The following is a 20,374-nucleotide window of genomic DNA, read 5'->3' as shown; positions in this document are numbered from 1 at the left end:
GTGCAAGTCACACCTCCTCACGGAATTTTTAAGCCTCCCCATCTTCTTCTGATAGGTTTCGGAGGTACAGGACTGAAGAGGATCCAACCAGTTCAAATAATGGCAGCTGACCCCAGAGTCACAAATATAACCTGAATTCCCATACAACAACAGGCACATCCTTGTTCAGATTATTAGCTCAAAAAGAACAGGTGACAGGAGACATTTACATGAGATGTGCATTTAAGCTCTGTTGTTGGCTGGAGATAGAAAGTAGGTAGATAAATGAGTAATGATTAGGAGAAGTAGGAAAACTGGAATCAAAGGAATTGCTGTCTAGATTCAGCAAAATGAAAATAAATTCATTCATGTATTTATTCACTCAATATGTATTCACTATTATGTGCCAGTGTATGCCAGGCACTGTATAATCCTAGCAAGTTATTTATGGATATTGACACACGGACTCTAAAGTTTATATGGAGAGGCAAAAGACCCAGGACAGCCAACGTGATATTGAAGGAGAAGAACAAAGTTGGAGGACTGACACTACCCGACTTCAAGATGTAACTAGAGAGCTACGGTAATGAGGGCAGTGTGGTACTGGTGAAAGACCAGACAGATCAGTGGAACAGCGTAGAGAGCCCAGAAATAGACCCACGTAAATACAGTCAACTGATTTGTGACAAAGGAGCAAAAAGCAATACAGTGGATCAAGGATAATCTCTTCAACAAGTGCTGTTGGGAAACTGGATATCCACGTGAAATTAAAAAATGAATCTGGGCACAGACCTTACACCCTTCACAAAAATGAACTCAAAGTGGGTCATAGATTTAAATGCAAAATTCAAAGCTATAAAATTCCCAGAAGGTAACACAGGAGAAAACTTAGGTGACCTTGGGTATGGTGGTGCCATTTTAAATACAACACCAGGCATGAACCATGAAAGAAATAACTGATAAGATGGACTTTACTAAAATTAAAAACCTCTGTTCTGAGAAAGACAGTATCAAGAGAATTAGAAAACAAGCCATAAATTTATGGTAGAAAATATTTATAAAAGACACATCTGATGAAGGACAGTTATCCAGAATATACAAAGAGCTCTTAAAATTCAATAAGAAAACAAATGACCTGATCAAAAAATAGGCCAGAGTTCTTAACGGACACTTCATCAAAGGAGATACACAAATGGCCAATACACACAGGAGAAATGCTCCACATTATATATCCTCAAGGAAATGCAAATTAAAACAACAATGAGGCACCACTACATACCTATTAGAAGGGCCAAAATTATTCTCTAGGATATAATAATTGTGGATACATGCCGTCATACATTTGTCTAAACCCATAGAACACCAGGAGTGAACCCGAATGTAACTTGTGGACTCTGGGCGATGATGATGTGTCAGTGTAAGTCCATTAATTATAACCAACATCCCACTCTGGTGGGGGGTGTTGGTCATGGGGGAGGCTGTGCATGTGTGGGGGCAGGAAAATCTTTGTGGGAAGAGATTTTGGGAAATCTCTGTACCTTCCTCTCAGTTTTGTTGTAAATCTAAAACTGCTCTAAAAAATAAAGTCTTTATTTTTAAAAAAAGAAGAAAACGAAAGGATGAAGTCTTCCTTGTTGCAGACAGATACCTCCCTCTTGTAGCTACAATCCAGGACAAGGGAAAGACTTTATCAAGGAATCATCTAACTAGATAAAGAGTATAACTGGATAAGCGCCATAAAGGAGTTTGAAATTCCAGGAGGGAATCTGATAAGGAAATGTGACCTGATCGAGGAGGACCAAGGAGGCTTCCCTGAGGACATGAGAATACAGCTCAGCTCTAAAGGCAGAAGGAGCCAGAATAGGAGGGCATGGAAGGGGACTCTGCCCGAGGAAACAGCCTCTGCCGTGCTCACTTAGAGGCGTGAGAGAGGGTTGTGGGTGGAGGAGAGAAAGGAGGGATGAGGTCTGAGATGAGCCTAGTGGGACGGGGTAGAATAAGTCAGGTCCCACTGCACAGCAGGAGAGAGACCCAAGCACTTCCCTAATCACTAACATCTGTCAAGCCTACTCAATGTCCAGGCTCTGAAATCCAGGGCTGCTAGACCCCCCTGCCCCTGCTCCCTGCAGCTGTGTGCTCCACCATGTTCTCAGCTTCTGGGGGCATTGCTGGTGACCTCCCATTCTGTACACCTGCCACCTACTCTTAGCTGCATCATTTAGTGACAGCCTGTGTTTTCCTCCGTGGTTGAAGGGCTCCTATATCTGCTATGATCCCCTGCTGCCCCAAAGGGGACTATTGTTCTGGAATTGGCTACACCGGGTCGGGAAATGATCCTCAGGAATGCAGCAACTTGACCACTGGCCATCCAAAGAACTTGCCCTTTAAATCTCAGAACGAGTAGGCTCCCCATGGCCTCCTCTGAACTCTGGGAGGATGATAGTTCACTGGCCTTTGGTGTCAAGCAGACATGTGACAACATAGGAGAACAGGAAAGCTGTTCTCTGGTTTACACAAATCAGGCTCTTATAAGTTTAGTCAACATGAGTCAACTTCCCCACCTAGGAATACTTCTGACACTTCGGCAAGGCCAGACAACTGCCATCTCAGAGCCCAGACACTGAGTAGATTTGACAGATGTTAGTGATTAGGGAAGTGCTTGGGTCTCTATCCTGCTGTGCAGTTGGGCCTGACTTATTCTACCCTTGTCCCTCTCTGGGCTCATCTAGCACAGTGAAATCCCATGCTGGAACATTACCCCATCACCATCATGTATGTTTTTCTTTTTATTTATTTATTTATTTACTCACTTGCTCATTCATTTAAATTTGATTTAGTTAACATATACTGTGTCATCAATCATTTAAAAGGATTTACTCGAAGAAATTCCAGGATGGTTATTTTATAAGCATGGTTCAGTTGACAGTTCATTAGCAGAATTAGCAAATACTTATTAGCAAATATAAAACTATCAATTTGGTCACTATTGTAAACCACCCAGCTTATGGATATAGAGCCATTTCATTAGCGTGGACTTTTCCTCCAGTTTCAATTTTTTTTTTCCAGTTTCAACTTTTAATCAAAAAATCATTGCTATGAAAAACATCTAAACACCAATCCCCTTCATGGTTTGGTTTATCAGAACTTTGAAATTGGCCCGTTGTCCTAAGTATCTCATTAAATAATATTTTGTTAGGAGAGGATAAAGCACTTTTGACTGGGCAGTTTTAGGAGAATTGCAGCCCAGATTTTAAATTGCAATAAGTCCATCTTGAAGCCTGAGAATTTGGCATCGAAGATCAATATTTAAGGGGTTCCTGGAAACGGTAAATGATTGGAACTGCCAGCAGCCAGCCTGCTTTACAGAGCATCTCTGCTTACATGCTGTTTGCCTGCGGCGTCAAAGCTCTCAGCAACTGCTTGGCCCGTGATCGTACCCAGAAGGGGCCCACACTCTTCTGTCTGACTGAACAAACTAGTGCTGCTGCCCACGCAGGGCCCACAGTGCCTGATGCTGCAGGCTGAGGCCACCCCGAACATTTTTCATCTCCCACGTCATGGTCTGGCCCTCACTGTGCAGATCCAGTTGTCTGGCCTTGCCAAAGTCTCAAAAGTATTCTGAGGTGGGGAAAGTTGACTCATGTTGACTAAGCTTATAAGAGCCTGATTTATGCAAACTGGATGTTAATTTATTAATTTACATCAAGAAACAAAACTACCCAGGGAACTGGACTCTTGTACTCAGCAGAGTCTCTTCTGGTAAGAAAATGACAACAGAAGCCAAAACCACAACCCGCCATCTTTAGCCTTGATGACTTCCTTCTCTATACTGTTACAGCTGGCTCCTACTGTCCACCTACCACCCTTCGGATGGGTACCGTCTTTCTTTTGCTCTGTCAATACCTTCCATCAGGTTGCTGTCCTCTAGGCCTTTCAGAAATAACTTTGGGTATCTAGGGTCCAACCTTTTAAGTATAGAGTTAATTCTCTGCAACTAACCTATTTTCAGGTAGTTGGTGGTGGTGATGAGGTGGGTACTCAGTGATGTCCCGTTGTACCTCTTCCAATTTACAAATTGCAATAAAATCTCTGGTCTTAAAATGAAATTACTGTGGGACTCTCTAGCAAAAGAGTCTGTGCCTTAAAAGGGAAAGAAAATTAGTTATCATCAGACTTTTTAAGGCAACACTTTAGGTCATAAGAAAATGGGATAACAGAGATACTCAAGAAAATGCGAGCCAAGGATTTTAATCCACCAAACCCGATCTTCGAGTTATAAAGGTCATGAATGAACTAAATGGTCACGCAGAAACTCTGGGAATATTGTTCCCATGAGCTCTTCCCAAGGAATCTAGGAAAGAATAAACTTCAGACTGGAGAGACATTGACATCAGGACTGGTGGTGAGCATTCTTATACCAATGACTTGTAGGATTGAAAATAAAGGCCATCAAGGAAGTTTATAATATGTAATAGCTATAGGATCTGACAATGCATATATGAAACAGACAAAAATTGGGAGGAAAAGAATAAGAATTGCATAAGCAAGAGCAAATCCCAGCAAGGGATTAGGGAAAATCAAATCCCTGATCCCAAATTTACACCCACTAGGATGACTATAATTAAAAAAAAAAAAAAGGAAAATAGGTGCTGGCGAGTCTGTGAAGGTATTGGAACTCTCATACATTTCTGAGGGGGAGCATAACATGCTGCAGCCCCATGGAAGACAGTTTTGTGGTTTCCCCAAAGCCTTAAACAGGGCCCTGGCATATGACCCTATGTGACTCCACCTCTGTGTGGATACCCAAGAAAATTGAAAACAAGTGTTCACACAATGTTCACTGCAGCATTATTCATAACAGCCAAAAGTTGGAAACAAACCAAATGTCCATCAACTAATGAATTGATCAACAAAATGTGATATAACCATACAACGAAATATTATTCAGTCATAAGAAGGAACAAAATACTAATATACACGGCAACATGGACGAACCTCGAAAGCATTATGTTAAATGAAAAAGGCTAGATGCAAAAGACTAATACTGTGTGATTCCATTCGTATGAAATATCCAGAACAGGCAAATTCATAGAGACAACGTAGACTAGTAATTGCGAAGTGGGGCGGGGGGTGGGATGGAGGACGGGGAGTAACTGGTAATGGGTACAGGGTTTCTTTTGGGGGTGATGATAATGTTTTGGATTACGTAGTGGTGATGGTCATACAACTCTGGGAATTTACTAAAATCCACTGAACTATACACTTTTAAGTGGTGCTTTTTACTTATGTGAGCTATATCTCAATTTGAAAAAAAGAGTAAATGCTGGCAGGCCATAAATATGACAGCCGAGCTTACATTTACTCAGCTATTAGTACTCTTGTTTAGACTAATGTTTTGCAGATGTGGTCCCTGAGTCACCTGTATGGAATCACCTGAGATAACTGGTCAAAATGCATTTTCCCTGGGGTCCCATTCCAGACCTCAAACAGAATCTCTTAGAATGGGGGCAACAGAATTTGCATTTTTAATGAGCCCTTGGGTAATTCTTTCACACAAAAAAATGTTTGAAAACTCTGCCTTATGGTTAGGATTTTTTTTTTTTTGTGGTGTGTGTGTGTGTGTGTGTGTGTGTGTGTGTGTGTGTGTGTTTAAATCTTTTACTGCATGAGATGCAACTTGGGCTATAAGCAACTTGGGCTATAAGCTCCTAATAGGAAAACAACTATTAATTGCAGACCAAAGGTATCATTTTGGGATCTCCCTACATCATCATTCTAGCAATTTCCTTTTTCCTTCCTCCTACATTGAGCTCTTATTACCTGTACCCCACATCTTCTTTCTTAATCTCTTGTTGTGGTGGAACACATTTTCCAGACATTCTTGAGAAAGAGGGCAGAGGAGATACAATTTATTGAGAGCTGGCCTAATTGAAAACGCCTCATTCTACCCTGTAATTGATAAATAGGCTGAATTTGGAATTCTAGGTTGGAATTAATATTCCTTCTGAATTTTGAAGGTTTTGTTCTATTATTTTCTATCTTCCAGTATTGCTGTTGAGAAATCTCAAGATGTCACGATTCATGATTTTTGTGTGTGTGACCCGTTTTTCCCTTTTTTTCTTTCTTTCTTTCTTTCTTTCTTTCTTTCTTTCTTTCTTTTTCTTTCTTTCTTTCTTTCTTCTTTCTTTNCGTGTGACCCGTTTTTCCCTTTCTTTTTCTTTCTTTCTTTCTCTTTCTTTCTTTCTTTCTTTCTTTCTTTCTTTCTTTCTTTCTTTCTTTCTTTTTCTTTCTTTCTTTCTTTCTTTTTTCTTTCTTTCTTCTCTTTCTTTCTTTCTCTCTCTCTTTCTTTCTCTTTCTTTCTTTCTTTCTTCTTCTCTTTCTTTCTTTCTTTTTCTTTCTTTCTTTCTTCTTTCTTATTTTATTCTCTCTGGAAGCTTATAATCTCTTCTGTCTCCTATGTTCTGAAAGCTCGTGTTGATGTGCTCTTGCAAGGTCTTTTTTCATTTATTGTCCTGGGCTCTTAGTGGGCCCTTTTAATATACAAACTAATATTAGTCAATTATAGGAAACATTCTTGAACTATTTTATTGATTTCCACCCCCCCCCTTTTTTCTTACAAGAATTCATCTATCTTTCTAGAATCCCTTGTGGGGTTTTTTTCTTTCTCTTTCTTTCTTTCTTTCTTCTTCTCTTTCTTTCTTTCTTTTTCTTTCTTTCTTTCTTCTTTCTTATTTTATTCTCTCTGGAAGCTTATAATCTCTTCTGTCTCCTATGTTCTGAAAGCTCGTGTTGATGTGCTCTTGCAAGGTCTTTTTTCATTTATTGTCCTGGGCTCTTAGTGGGCCCTTTTAATATACAAACTAATATTAGTCAATTATAGGAAACATTCTTGAACTATTTTATTGATTTCCACCCCCCCCCTTTTTTCTTACAAGAATTCATCTATCTTTCTAGAATCCCTTGTGGGGTTTTTTTTTTTTAATCTATTTTTTTTCAGGTAATATTTTCAATTTCATCTTCCAAATTTTCAGTTGAGGGGTTCATTTCTGCTATATTTTAAATTCTTAGAGCTCTTTTTATAATCCTCAGAATTTTCCCTTTTTATACTAATCTGTTCTTGTTTCATGGCTGCAAATTTTCTTTCTCAGAGGCTTGTTTCTAATGGCGTATGTCTGTTGCCACCAATTTACTTTATGTTTATTTGTTTTATTTCCTATGCTTTGCATTGTCATCCTTGGTTGTCTAGTTCTGTTTCTGAGTGGAGGGATGAGATGCTTACTTAAAGCGCTGAGAGCATGATGGGAGCTCAGCCACTGTAGCTTTTTCTATGGTAGGATGGCTTCACTGGGCTGTGCCTTGATGACACTATTTTAGGTCTTTCCTTTCAGACTGGTCACATTTTCCAAAGATTCTATTCTCTCCTTGGAGGTTGAAGGCTAGGCTACAAATTTTCTGGGACCTAAATGAGAAAATGGGCAGGGATTTCAACTCCCAGCATGTTTACAACCTCTTAGCGCCCTGGTTTGACTATGTTTTTCCCTCCTTCAACCATGCCTGGTATGTCTCAGTGCCAAGGCATTCTGTTTCTCCAGAGAGAGGGTGGAGAAGGCTATCAATGTAAAAGCTGAATGCCTATAAACAGATTTTCAATCAGTCCTCATTTACCCAACCGCCCTTCACCTTCACAAGCAGAGGTAACTGGGGCCATTGTAATTCCTTATACTTTGTGCAGTGAGTTGCTCTTGGCTTTTCCCACTGGCCCCTTAGGATTCAGTCATCTCAGTTTTAATCCTTCCTTTCCAGTTTCTATTAATTTTGTTGCTAATGACTCCTTTTCCATGTTACTGCCCTTGTATATATATGCCTTTTAAAAAAGTGATTTTACTATTATTTGTTCAAAAGGATGAAAGTAGATAAGTTCCATCCAGCATCTTTGGCCAGGAGTCCTTCTTAATTTTTAAGGTTTTTAAAACATTTATTTATTTGAGAGAGGGGAGAGGGAGTGCACAGAGTGAGAGGGAGAGGGAGAAGCAGAGTCCCTGCTGAGCAGGGAGCCTGAGATGGGGTCAGTCCCAGGATCTTGAGATCATAACCTGAGCTGAAGGCAGACACTTAACTGACTGAGCCACCCAGGCATCCCTAGAAGTCCTTCTTAGTTTTTAAAATCGACTTTACTGCAGTGTGATATATGTGCAGTAAGCTGCACCTATTTAAAATGTGTAATTTGGGGTGCCCAGGTGGCTCAGTTGGTTTAAGCACTGGACTCTTGATTTTGCCTCAGGTCATGATCGCAGGGTCATGAGATTGAGCCCCATGTTGGGCTCTGCACTGGGTGTGGAGCCTGCTTAAGATTCTTTCTCTCTCCCTCTCCCTTTCCCCCACCATGCTGCTTACACTCTCACTCTAAAAAATTAAATTTCAAAAAGAAGAAAAATGTGTAATTCATTAGTTTTAACAGAAGCATATACCTACAAAATCTCTACCACACTAAGATATAAAACATTTCCATCTCCCCCAAAATATTTCTTGTGCCCCGTTTGCCATCCAAACCCCCCTCTAGCATCCCAGGGAACCACTGATTTGCTGCTTCTACTATAGATTAGTTTGCATTTTCTATAATTTTATATAAATGGAATCCTATATTTTGGGGGGGTTCTGGCTTCTTTCATTCAGCATAATGATTTTGACATTCATACTTGTAGTTGCCTTTAGCAGTAGTTCATTCCTTTATATAGTATTCCGTTGTGATATACATTTACATTATCCGTTCTTCTGCCTAAGGACATTTGGTCGTTTCCAATTTGGGGCAATTGTGATAAAAGCTGCTACGAAAATTCATGCCCATGTCTTGAACCTTTGCATGGACTCTTCCGTGAGTTTTTCACTGAACTATTTCAACCTCTTACTGAGTCACTGTGTCTAGTCTTCTCTGTGCCCATACAGCCTACATATTGCTCCCAGAACGTTCTTCCAAAGGCACAGTACTGATGATATCACAACTTTAGTGACATCTCAGAGTCTATAGGTAAGTCAAAACTCTTTATTGCCAATAACATCCAAATATCTTTCCATATCACTCATAACCCACCCCTTGGCACTTTTCCTCTGGCTACACCAAACCCTACTGCCCCCTGAATACCTTCCACACTCCTGGACTCTTGGACATTCCCCTTATGCCTCCAGGAGGGTCCTCCCCATCGCTGTTCATCTGCAGCCATGTCAGGTGTGGAAGAAGGGCTGTTGCTCCCTTGGAATTCAAATTGGCGCTCTCTCCCCCCCTTTAATTTTCCACCACCCTTTCGGACTTCTCATGAACTCACGGTTCTTCCCACAGAGGTGGCACCCTACCTGTTGAGTCAACAGGTGAGTGCGTTTGTAACCTGTGCATGGGACATAGCAGAAGGTAGTTTATCCCACATCGCTGGGAAGTGAAACTAAATATGCAGGCGAATTATCCAGGTAACTTAAGTGCAGTTAGCGTTGAAAATATTAAGTATTTTATGGAAATAGTTCCACAACGAGTTACAAATGCCTCTACCTTCTTAACTAGATTTAGCTGAACATAACTGAGACATTGTCATGGGTCAGGGTAATCACTATAATCATCATTTATAGATTTGCGTTGTGAATTGGGGATGTCCACGGGGCAGCTGTGTGTAGAGTTTTTACCTCTTTACTAAATGAGCCCATACGGTGATACTTTTGTACTTTTATTTCCTTTCCCCATTAGGCTGTCATTTCTTACAGTGCTGTGCCTAGTTACTGCCTTATGTTACTCATAATTACCAATGTATGGCCTGCAGGGTAAAGAAATAGGTTTTGTTCAACTGCATAGACATCAAATTCTTAAAGATAGAGATCATGTGGTTGCAATAAAATCATCCCAGGCACAATCTGTGACAGCTGTTTGTCAGCTCATGTACATGATGTCCCAAGCAAAGGAGAGAAGGCTCAGGAAGAAGTGAATTGGTGATGGCCTGCTGGTTAGCTGCAGAACTGAGACCAGAATGCAAGTCCCAATGCTCACCACAGGACCTACTCTTCCCTCGCCATGTATTTTCAGAAAGTAGAAATACATGCTTCTACTCTAGTTTATCCTACATTTTGAGTGGCTGCGTTTCTGGAAGCATGGCCATTGGACACATGTGACTTGATGATGTAAATATTCACAGATGTGGACCTCATGGCCTTCCAGTGAACTTTTTGAGACAGTGAGATCGAGAACCATGCCAGCAGCTGGCAAAGGGAGAAAGGGGCAGTTCCTCAGTCCGTATGTGTCCCCAAAGGGGTAGCTACTAAATGTGCCAGAGGTTAGGCCATCGAATCGTTATAGGCTCTGCCCCAAAAGCTCCCCATCGTGACCTTCCACATCAGCGCTTGGTCTGGGCACATTTTCAGGCAAGAGTGGTAAAGATTCCAGGGAGGCCAAACTTTATAAAGAGCTGTTCCTTACGTGCAGAGGTTGCTGGCTGCCTATCCAAAGTCCGCTGCCATGTCTTTCTTACTTATGTAATCCTAATTTTATTCAGGATGCAGAGACAACTTAAAATAGATAATCTCCCAGCCTGCCTTGCAGCAATGTGGCCATTTGATACATTTCTGGCCAATGAATGGGCAAGGCAAAACCTCATGAAATATTTGGGAGGAAGTGTACCAATGTCTGCAATTTACTTTGAAATGCCTCAAAAATCAACACTGTGAATTGATGGGTGGACAGAGAGCTGGCTAGCTGGCTAGCTACATAATAAGGCAAGTACGGGGAGAGGTTAAGGATAGAGTCTAGGCGTTGGATAAGCAAATGCCTCCTGTAATATACTTTCAACTTCACCATATGTTAAACATTTCAGAGTAAAATGTTGGGAAACAAACGTCCTGTGGAAAAGGCATGTGGCCTTTAGCCCTTCATCTCCTCCTCTATCCTGGACCAAATGCAGGAAGGGCCACGACCATCTTGTGACAGCAATGGCAGGTCTGCGGCCCATGGGACCTGAGAGCAGGAAGACAGAGGAGGTGGGTCCTTGATGAATTCCTTGTGTAGTTATACCAGTGATTTCCTTCTGGACCTCTTGACACATGAGGTAAGGGAATCCTCATGTGTTTGAGACCATGTAGCTGGATTTCTAATGGATGCACCTGGATACTCCAGAAAAAATACTTGTTTGAAGTTTCAGAGATAGAGTGCTTGGTGGAGGGAGACGGGCCCAAACAGCTTTCTCTCCTGGGTGCTGTTTGCAGTGCCTCTGGTGACATTTCTCCCCTGAGGTCCAGAGCCTGTGACCCTTGTTCTCATTACATAGACTTTGAAGGTGGGTCCAAACCCCCAGGTGAGCCACAGCTGCACTTGGTGGGCTGTGGGGTCAGAGATGGCCAGATTCCTCCTTTTGGAGAACTAGCTTTAGTCAAACAGCAGAGGGGTCATTCCTATAGACACAGGGGTCACCTTCGAGAAGGCCAAAATGGAATGCAAAAGTGAAGCTGGGATCCTCTGTCAAGGACTGACCTGGAATTAAGGATTTCCCCATCAGGGTGTTCACTCCAAAGGACTTTGTGTCTCTCCCCTGCCCCAGCCCCGTGCCTGGTGGGGGATCCCGATGGGCTGATGTCTAACTTGAAAAAAAGCAAGATTCCAAAAGTAGGGTCAACAGCAGAACTCCAGCAACTCTTGTTAAAAAATAAACTGCAGTAAGAGTTCTATTTTGGTTATAGACAGATTTTTAAAATATGTATTTATTAGATTTCCTGTATATTTTCTAGAAATGGTCCAGCAAAGCATTCCCTGTCCTTTCCATGCCAGGTCAGTTTTTTTTTTCATATGCCCTCATTTTGGTTCTCTGTCTCTTAGGATTCACCCATAGGAAAGAGACACCACTGGCCTTTGATTGTCTCCATGCCGGTGTGGGCATCCTCCTTCCTGGTAGAGCAGCTGGTGGAGGTTAATACTTCAGTCTCCGAAGGCCAGGAGTGGTCCAGAACCCTCTGCACCGCCACTGCTCCCTCACTTCCCACCCCCAAGACCAAAGCTCTTCACACCATGTTTCAGGTCGAGGAGCAAGAAAAGGATCTCAGGATGGAAAGGGCTTCTAGAACATGGTCAGATCTGGATCTGCTGCGTGCCTGTTACTATAGTCAGAGAATGCACTTCCTCCACTCCGGCCTCTTGAACTATTTGTAACTCCACCATCGCTGTGTTTGCTGGTGAGTGATCCAGGAGACGATTCAGTGTCAAGGCCCTGCCGCCATGGAAAGCACAGCATGACATAGGCATGACATAGGCATGACAGTCCTTTCGCTGGATCTCCCTGGGTTTCTAGGCTGTGGGGCCTCCAGAGTGGCCAGGGGCATGTGCCATGTAGATTTGTTCTGTCCCCCTGTTGCAAAGCTCTGGGAGGCACCCCCTGGACACTGGTGGGCTGAGGGTGGGAGAGCCCCCTCAGATCCCCTGGGGACCAGGTGGACAGGCAGTACAGGGGCAGCTGCAGTTTTCTGGATTGGGAGCCTGACCACCAACCTTGGAGGGAGCAAGCCTGGCTTCCAGACGTGCAACAGCATCTGATCTGGGTTGGGGGTGGGGCAGGGTGCAAGTTTCCCTTGGGAAAGTCTTCTTGCAGGGGGGACATTCCCTAATTTATCTATTACATGCTTCTGATGCTCATCTCACTACCTTCATCCCGACCTCACTCTCCTGAGCTCAGATAATAATCCAGTTACCAGCTGAACATCTCTTTACTGTCCTCAACGAGAGGGCCCAAGGAATCACAGGGGAGGTTGCTACCTCCTTTTCATCCTCCAGGACTCGGATTAGATGTCCCTCCCTCCAGAAGCCTTCTGAATTGGATGGCCTGCTGGGGTACCCTTGTCCTGTGACCCACACAGCCCCATACCACCTCCATCAGAAGTCTTAGCATCTTCTGCTGTGATTCCTTACCTGTGTCTGTCTCCTCCCAGGACCGCAAGCTTCGTACAGGCAGAACTGCACCTCTGTGCTATTCACAGCTGGATTTCTAGCTCCTGGTTCTGGGCAAGGTGCCTGGGCAGTGTCCTGTTGATGTGTGTTGAGAGACTGCGGGAATTACTATGCCATCCAAGCCTACACACAGGTGAGTTTGAAGCATGCCTGTTAATGGTCATGCCTAACTCCTGGGCTGACTTCGAAGGTACCTTCCAATGAGAAATTTCTTAAAAAAAATTTTTTTTAAAAAAAAGACTTTATTTATTTGAGAGAGAAAGACAGAGAGAACAAGCAGGGGGGAGGGGTAGAGGAGGAGGGAGAAGCAGACTCCCTGCTGAGCAGGGAGCCCGATGCAGGACTCCATCCCAGGACCCTGGGATCATGACCTAATCCGAGGCAGACGCTTAACCGACTGAGCCACCCAGGCGTCCTCCAAAGAGAAATTTCTAAGATGGTTTGAGCAATGAGTTGAAGAAATCTTCCAAGCTAATTGCCTCTTTGACAGAAATTTTGTGTCTTTGAATGAATATGTTTTAACACATTAGTTTAAAAAAAGGAAAACAAAAACAAAGAAATCTTGTTGAAATTGCCAAACCTCCTGCAGAGGTAACTGATATACCATCGGTTCTTTCCGTTGTAGTTGATTCTGCAACTTTTTCTGCAGTTGTTTCTCCTTGCTTTCTCCAAAGGCCAGAGATGAAAAGAAATGTGGACAGACTTGCTGTCGGACCAGCTCTTTCCTTTTATCAATCTTGAGTTAAAAAAAGAAAAGAAAAAAGAAAAGGAAAGGAAAGAGAAGGAAAAAAGAAGAAGAAAAGAACCTTGGGAACATATTACAAACTGTTCATTCCAGATGCCACATATAGGAAAAAGCACAAAGGGGCAAAATAGGGAAAGAGAAGAAATGTTTGCTAAAAGCCTACTCTATGCCATGCCGGCTAAGCACCTACCCTGTGCTGTTCTAGATACTTAAAATATGTAATTTATTTAAGGTTCCCAACAATTCTGCAAGGTAGGTATTTTCATTCCCATTTTACAGAGAGCTGTACTGAGATGCTGAGATGTTAAGAAGGGGACCAGGGGAACTTTAGTAAGTCACAGACCAGCTGGGAGTAAGGAGCCAGGATCAGACCACAGGTTGTTTGGATTCCAAGTTCATGCTTTCTCTACCACTTTGCAGCAATTTGCAGCCCTCATGACTGAAGCGGACTAGGGGCTTGCAATTCTGAGTCTGAACACCCAAGCGTTGATGAAATATAATCACGGTCAGGTGGCAGTGATTGGAAAACACTGTAAGAGGAAGGGCTTCTCCCCAGTCCGCACCTTATAAGATTCATGCACTATTTTGTTGCTATTGCAATGGGGTTAAAACAGACCTCAGCTACACCAGCACGATAAATCTAGGACATGTATCAGAAGTCACCTTACCTATGGGTAAGGTTTTGGTCATCGTGGCTTCTTGAAATAATCTGAAAAATAGCTATGGACACTCTTTTTTAAAAAATGCGCACATATATATACAATTTAAGGAAAATGCAGAAAGCGCAGAGTTGGGAAGGAGTCAAGAAACCTGGTCTAGACACTAGACTCTTCAGTGACAATCCAGCTGTGTGTCTATCACCTCCTTGAAGGTAGGCCCTCCCTGCCTGCAGCAGTACGCCGAGGGCCTTCCGACTTGCAGGGCTTTTGGTAGGTGTTTGCTGGCCTAACCAGCGTTCCTGTGATTCTCCAACCCCTTTGCCAGCCTTACAGTTAACCCATGGCAAGGTACACTGTATTAACATAGAGAGATTGCAATGTCATGACCTGGATCTGGTCCCCACACGGCTGTTTGTTAGACTATATGACCTTGGTCAAGTCCCTTCTACTTTCTGGGTCTCTTTCATTCCTTTAAATTGTACTCTTCTGACGCATCAGAGGCTGAACTGGAAAGTCACTGGGATTACAAGATGGGTAACGCAAGGTCTCCAACCTCAAGGGGGAACCTCAAGGAACTTCAGTCTTGCAGAAGTCTTAAATATTAAAAAACAAAAACAAAAAGCAAGGGTGATATTTAAAATGTTGAACAAGTAGAGAGAGACATGGGTGCTAACCACCAGCACACTCACACTGGGGCATCCCAGCTGAGGGCAGCTCCTCAGAGAAGCCCGGGACCAAGAGACCATTGCCACAGTTAGAGGTGAGATTCAGTGATGGCAGGAGAAGGAGTCCAAGATCTCAGTTTCCACTTACGCCCAAGGAGGGGTTAGATTAGAACAGAGGTCAGCCAGTGATGAGTGGCCTGTGAACCAAATGGGACCCGCCAACTGCTTCTGTAAAGAAAGCTTTGGCGGAGCACGCCATGCTCATTCGTTCACACATTCTCTGTAGCTGCGTTCATGCTACAACAGCAGAGTGAAGCCATCGCCACAGAGACGGTATGGCCCACACAACCTAAAATGTGTACTATCTTCATGGAAAAGTTTGCCGACCCCAGACAAGGTAAGTTCTAACATCCTTCCATCAGGAAACTTCCATGCCTTCCTGAGCAGGTAGGGCATTTGCATTAAGTGTGGTTTTCTAAGAACTCCCAAGCAGACAGCAAGTGTCATTCTCTGGGACAGTGGGGAATGGAGACCGAGTCCTTGGAAGGCAGAATGTAGGCTGGGGAAACTATTGGGGAAAACTATTTGGGGAAACTATTTTTTATTCTGTACAGAAAGTTCTGCTCATTGTCATAATGAAGCCCATTGGGGAATTGCTTGAGCGTACAGTTGGCGAGCATGTACTTGCAACTGAAAACAGCGAAACTTCCAGGAAGCCACCGTTGACAAATGCACTCACTTGTGTAAGAGGTGATCCGCGTGCAGACTGAGGGGTCTAACTGGCCTGGTTGGACTAGCTTGGAAATCTTTAATGCTGTGTGGGTTTTCCCTGCAAGACTGAAGGAGAAAGCAAGAATCAGGAGCTTGGAGTTGGGCTGACTCCCGTAGAGGCTCTGATGACAGCAGACTAAATGTTTCCAGGCGGGTTGGAGAAAGCCTTGAGCAAGTAGAGAGATGGGTAGAGCTAGGCTGGGGGACTTTACACTCAGGTTGTGCACCTTACTTCTGGATGCCCTTCCTCCTCTCAGACCATCCCTTTGCTGTCTTTTCTCTTGAATCCTTAAAGGTAGGCTTCAAGTCAAGAGACTCCTTATTCATCTTTGAACCACTGTGGGGCATTACTGGCCTCAATTCTTTATGCCTCCTGTATTCATCCTTTCCTAGTGACTTTGTAGTTCTTCCTCTATCTCCATGCAGGGTAGTAGAATATCGTTTCATGTTCCTTGAACTTGGGCTTGGCCACGAGACTTGTTTGGTTAACGATATATAGGTGAAATGACAGCATGCCAGCTCTGATCCTAAGTTCATGTTTCCACTTGTCATTTGGTACATCTGCTATCCGATAAGAAAAATATGCCCACGTTAGGCATAAGAGGCCAAAGGAGGATGGTCAAAGGAAGATGACAGACATGGAGTGGAGATGCCCCAACCAACCAACAGTCCTGCAGTGAGAGCTGCCAAGATGTCTGAAGCAGAGCCGTGGCTGATCCCAGCCTCAGTCAGCCAAATCCTGGCAGAAGCACAGACGTGAGCAATAACAAACCTTTGATATTTTAAGCCACTGAGATTTGGGTGGTTTGTTAAGCAGTGGAGCTGATACCAACCTCCCACAAGCTCTGTAAGCAAGTTTTTATCAGAAAGCAGAAAAACAGTTAAATGAAGGGGCCAGAGAGAGTCCATCTACTATGTTAAGAAGCAAACAGCAAACATTAATAGAGACCTTTATTCCTGGATAAGAAAGAGGAGGGGGAGGAAGAAGAGGAGGAGAAAAAAGGGGGAAAGAGAGAGAATATGGGGCATTTGAGTGAAAGAGAAAAACAGATGGCCTACAGCTTAGGAAGAGGAAAACACAGTCTAAATATTCACAAGACCATTATTTTGGAAAATATGTACTTAAGGAAACAATAAAAAAAGTTTTAAATAGCTTTCACTTGATACTTGTAATAAAACAAAAAATATGGACTTTTAATAATAAGAAATTAAATGTAAGGTAAGACAACAGTATTAACAATATGCACTCTCTTGGGTCACTTTCTTTGATTCACTTGCCAACTGTGAGGACACTCAAGCAGCCTATGGAGAGGCCTGTGGGGAGGGTGAGGGGACTGAGACCTCCTGCAAACCGCCAGCACCAATTTGCCAGCCATGTGAATAAGCCCCCTTGGAAGTGGTCCTCCAGCCTTTGGATGGTGGCTATTTGACAAGGTGCGAGGTACAGTGCCTTTTATGACTTACCCTCAGAGGTCATGTTCCTCCATTTCCTCTATGTCCTGTTGGTTGAACAGGCAGCCCTATTCGGTGTGGAAGGAACTATCGAGAATATGATTGCCAGGAGACTGGAATCATTGGAGGCCACCTTGGCGTGAGATACTTGCCCAGTGGAAGACTTCTTCTAGTAAACAATAGTTGCTAACATTTATTCTTGTACTTGGTAGGTTATGGACACTGTTGAACCATGCTTTTCATGTATTAGCTCATTGAATCTTCCCAACAACCCTTGAGGTAGGTACTATTATCCTCATTTTATAGATGAGGAAACTGAGGCACTAAGAGTTTAAGTCATGTTCAAAATGTCATTCGCTCAGTATGCAAAAAATGCAGGAATGGAACTCAGGCAATCTGGCTTCGGAAGCCACACTCAGAAGAACTCTGCTGTCCTGCCCCTTGGTCATACTAAATTCTGCCACTACGACTTGGTTTGCAATTGTTTTGTGGGAGTAGAAAAGGAAATATCAAGGATAGGAGGGAGCCAGGGAGGTGGGAGCCAGCCAAACACGTGGAAGGGGTCACGTGTTTGCGGCTGTGCTAAGAATAGCAACTCAAGAATCCGGAAGTTCCTGCTCTGCTGGAAAGATCGTGATCTGCACGATGACCCTCTCTGCACATGGTGTCAGTGACAGCTGGCTCCTTGCCTCTCATCACTGCACAGGAACAACCCAGGATGCCTTCTGATGGTGTGTGTATACGGCGACAAGCTACTAGGGCATCTTCACACTGCCTTGGAAAAGAATACAATGAGCATTTCCCTTTAAATAAACTTTCCAAGTCAACCTATGAACAGCCATGTGCTGACACCAGGGAGTGCAGGCAGGTGGGAACCTCTCACACACCTCTGTTCGGTGAGTGTCGAGCCGTACATGATAAATGAAAAGTCAGCCTGCTCAGAATGGCCCTGCTTGTACATTTGACCCCAGGAGAATGTTAACTTAAACCACAAGAAAGCAACTGATGTCCCAGGAACAGCCCATGGCTGCGTCTGTGGCCCTCAAAGCCAGCAACACCAGTTGTTGATGGAGACACAATTGAGGTTCTGCACGAGGTCACCAGCAAAGTTAGAGCCATCCCCCACCCCTGGAATCCCGTCAGGTTTTGGTGTCTCAAAGCTGCTGCATGGCTAATCTTTGTGGGTAAAACCAACTGGGTTCGTCACAGAGAGTGTCCAGCCTGACTCCCCTCAGGGAGGTGGCTAGAGAGGGAACAACCTGGAGAGGACAGTGAATGGGCGCACTGCTATTTTGCTCTCTAACTTCATATTACTTCTTTTCTTTTTTTTCTCTCTGGCTTAGGAGATCATCTAACATGTGGCTCACAGCTGACTCTCGTAGGGGCTCAGATAAACGAGGAGAAGACAAATACCACCTGGGCACTGTTACACCATTCTGTGTGGGTAGAGATGGAGCCAGATAGACTTTCCTCCACCCTCTTTATTTATGGAAGGCCTCACTCACTTTCCAGCAGGAAGAGAGAGGGTGGGAGGGGCACTGGGATGCTGTGTTCAGGGGGAGGAAACGGTACGTATGAGCAAGGGGGCTCTGGTAGACCACTGAGGATGGATGTGGCCACTGGAACCCGCCTCTCTTCCAAAGGCCCTTGGTGCGTGTGGTCCCATCAAGTGATCATAACAGGAAACACAACATCTACACGGAGCCAGGCACTCTTCTAAGTGCAGTACGTAGCAATCTTTTGAGGTAAGTGTGCTATTATTCCCATTTTATAGATAAGGAAAGCGAGTCACAGAGAGATTAAGGAACCTGCCCAGATTTATCCAGGTGTAAGTGGCAGAACCAGGACTACAGACCCAGGCTCCAGAGCCTGTGTTCGTAACCACTATTCTCCACTGATTTTCAAAGCAGAGGGCTCCTTGAGGCCATCTGGCTCAGGCTCTCCCTAATTTACTCCCTCCTGAACCACCTTCAGGATCTTTGCAAAATCTGTGTCCCACCTCTAATGTTATTGCCCCTCACTCATCTGGCATCTGCAAGCGATGAGAACCATGAAGGAGGGGACGGGCATTTGAATGGACAAAAGAGATATCCTAGTTGACTCATGCATCTGGAAGACATCTACCGATCCTGCTGCCCAATGTGCCAGGTGCTGGCTGGGTATGAAAGAATTGGAACGGGATACCACATGGGCTGGACGTGAAGAGATTCACAGTGTAAAAGGCAAGTAACTCACAGTGTGTGAAAGGGTTGGGATTCCTCATGGTCCAGACCCTCAGCCTCCTTTAGACCCCTGGCCAGCAGGTTAGGTCATCTGTTTTCCCAAATGACACAACTTCAGAGCTAACAGATGAGAAGGGAACAGGGCTATTTCTGGGGGGCAAAACTGTCCTGATGAAGAAGAGGGGCTGACTTGGAGGAAGGAGGTAAGACAATGAAGCATTTGTGCATTGAAGTCTGAGGTTGCTTAGTGGAGGAGCGCAAACCCTATGAACTCACAGGACGCTGAGGTTTACTGTTTTGTAGAATATAGTAACGCATAACCAATATTCATAACGACCTCCCGAATCAAGGGCTTTGTATTTGCTTGTCCCCTCTGCCTGGAATGCTCTTCCCCAGACCTCTGCTGGCCTGATTCCTCACCTGCTTCAGGCCTCTGCTCCAATGTCCCCAACCTCAGTGAGTCCCACCCTGAGCACCTTATCCTTAATTATGTCCCATCCCAGCTCTTGGAAATTTTCCTCTATTTTTTTCTGTAGTACTTACTACCTTTGGACATAATATTTGTCATCTCTCATCTATCTATCTATTTATCTATCTATCTATCATCTATTTATTTATCTATCTATCTATCGATCTGTCATCTAGCTACCTATCACCTATCTGCCATCTGTCTTTCATTTATTATGTCTTTTGTGTGACTCCATCTCTGGAACATAACTTCCACGGGTACAGGGGTGTTTGCTTTTTTCCCAGACAGCTCATGGCCTGAGCAGGAGTAGGCACCCAATACAAGGCTGTTGGTTGACCTCCAACTCTGAGTTATCAAGGCAAGGTCAAATTGTAGTTCACGTATTTTGAAAATAGGGCCCCCTTGGGGTGCCTGGGTGGCACAGTGGTTAAGCGTCTGCCTTCGGCTC

At 43.8% G+C, this 20,374-nt stretch overlaps 1 long non-coding RNA gene across 7 annotated transcripts; it reads left to right on the top strand.

The window, feature by feature from the left end:
* Window positions 1-8,389: 8,389 nt before the first annotated feature.
* Window positions 8,390-20,351, top strand: LOC105235931. Of its 7 annotated transcripts, XR_004626281.1 has the most exons (6): window positions 8,390-10,989; window positions 11,822-12,174; window positions 12,925-13,076; window positions 13,569-18,803; window positions 18,879-18,980; window positions 19,210-20,351. It is a non-coding gene; the product is annotated as an uncharacterized LOC105235931 (long non-coding RNA). The 7 variants fall into 7 exon arrangements; XR_004626276.1 differs by having other exon boundaries at window positions 8,390-9,004; window positions 10,827-10,989; window positions 13,569-20,351; XR_004626277.1 differs by having other exon boundaries at window positions 11,822-11,872; window positions 12,020-12,174; window positions 13,569-20,351.
* The last annotated feature ends 23 nt before the right edge of the window (window positions 20,352-20,374 follow it).

The sequence above is a fragment of the Ailuropoda melanoleuca genome, chromosome 6 (assembly GCF_002007445.2).
Source record: "Ailuropoda melanoleuca isolate Jingjing chromosome 6, ASM200744v2, whole genome shotgun sequence".
Taxonomy (NCBI): domain Eukaryota; kingdom Metazoa; phylum Chordata; class Mammalia; order Carnivora; family Ursidae; genus Ailuropoda; species Ailuropoda melanoleuca.
This window is presented reverse-complemented; position numbering and strand designations above follow the sequence as displayed.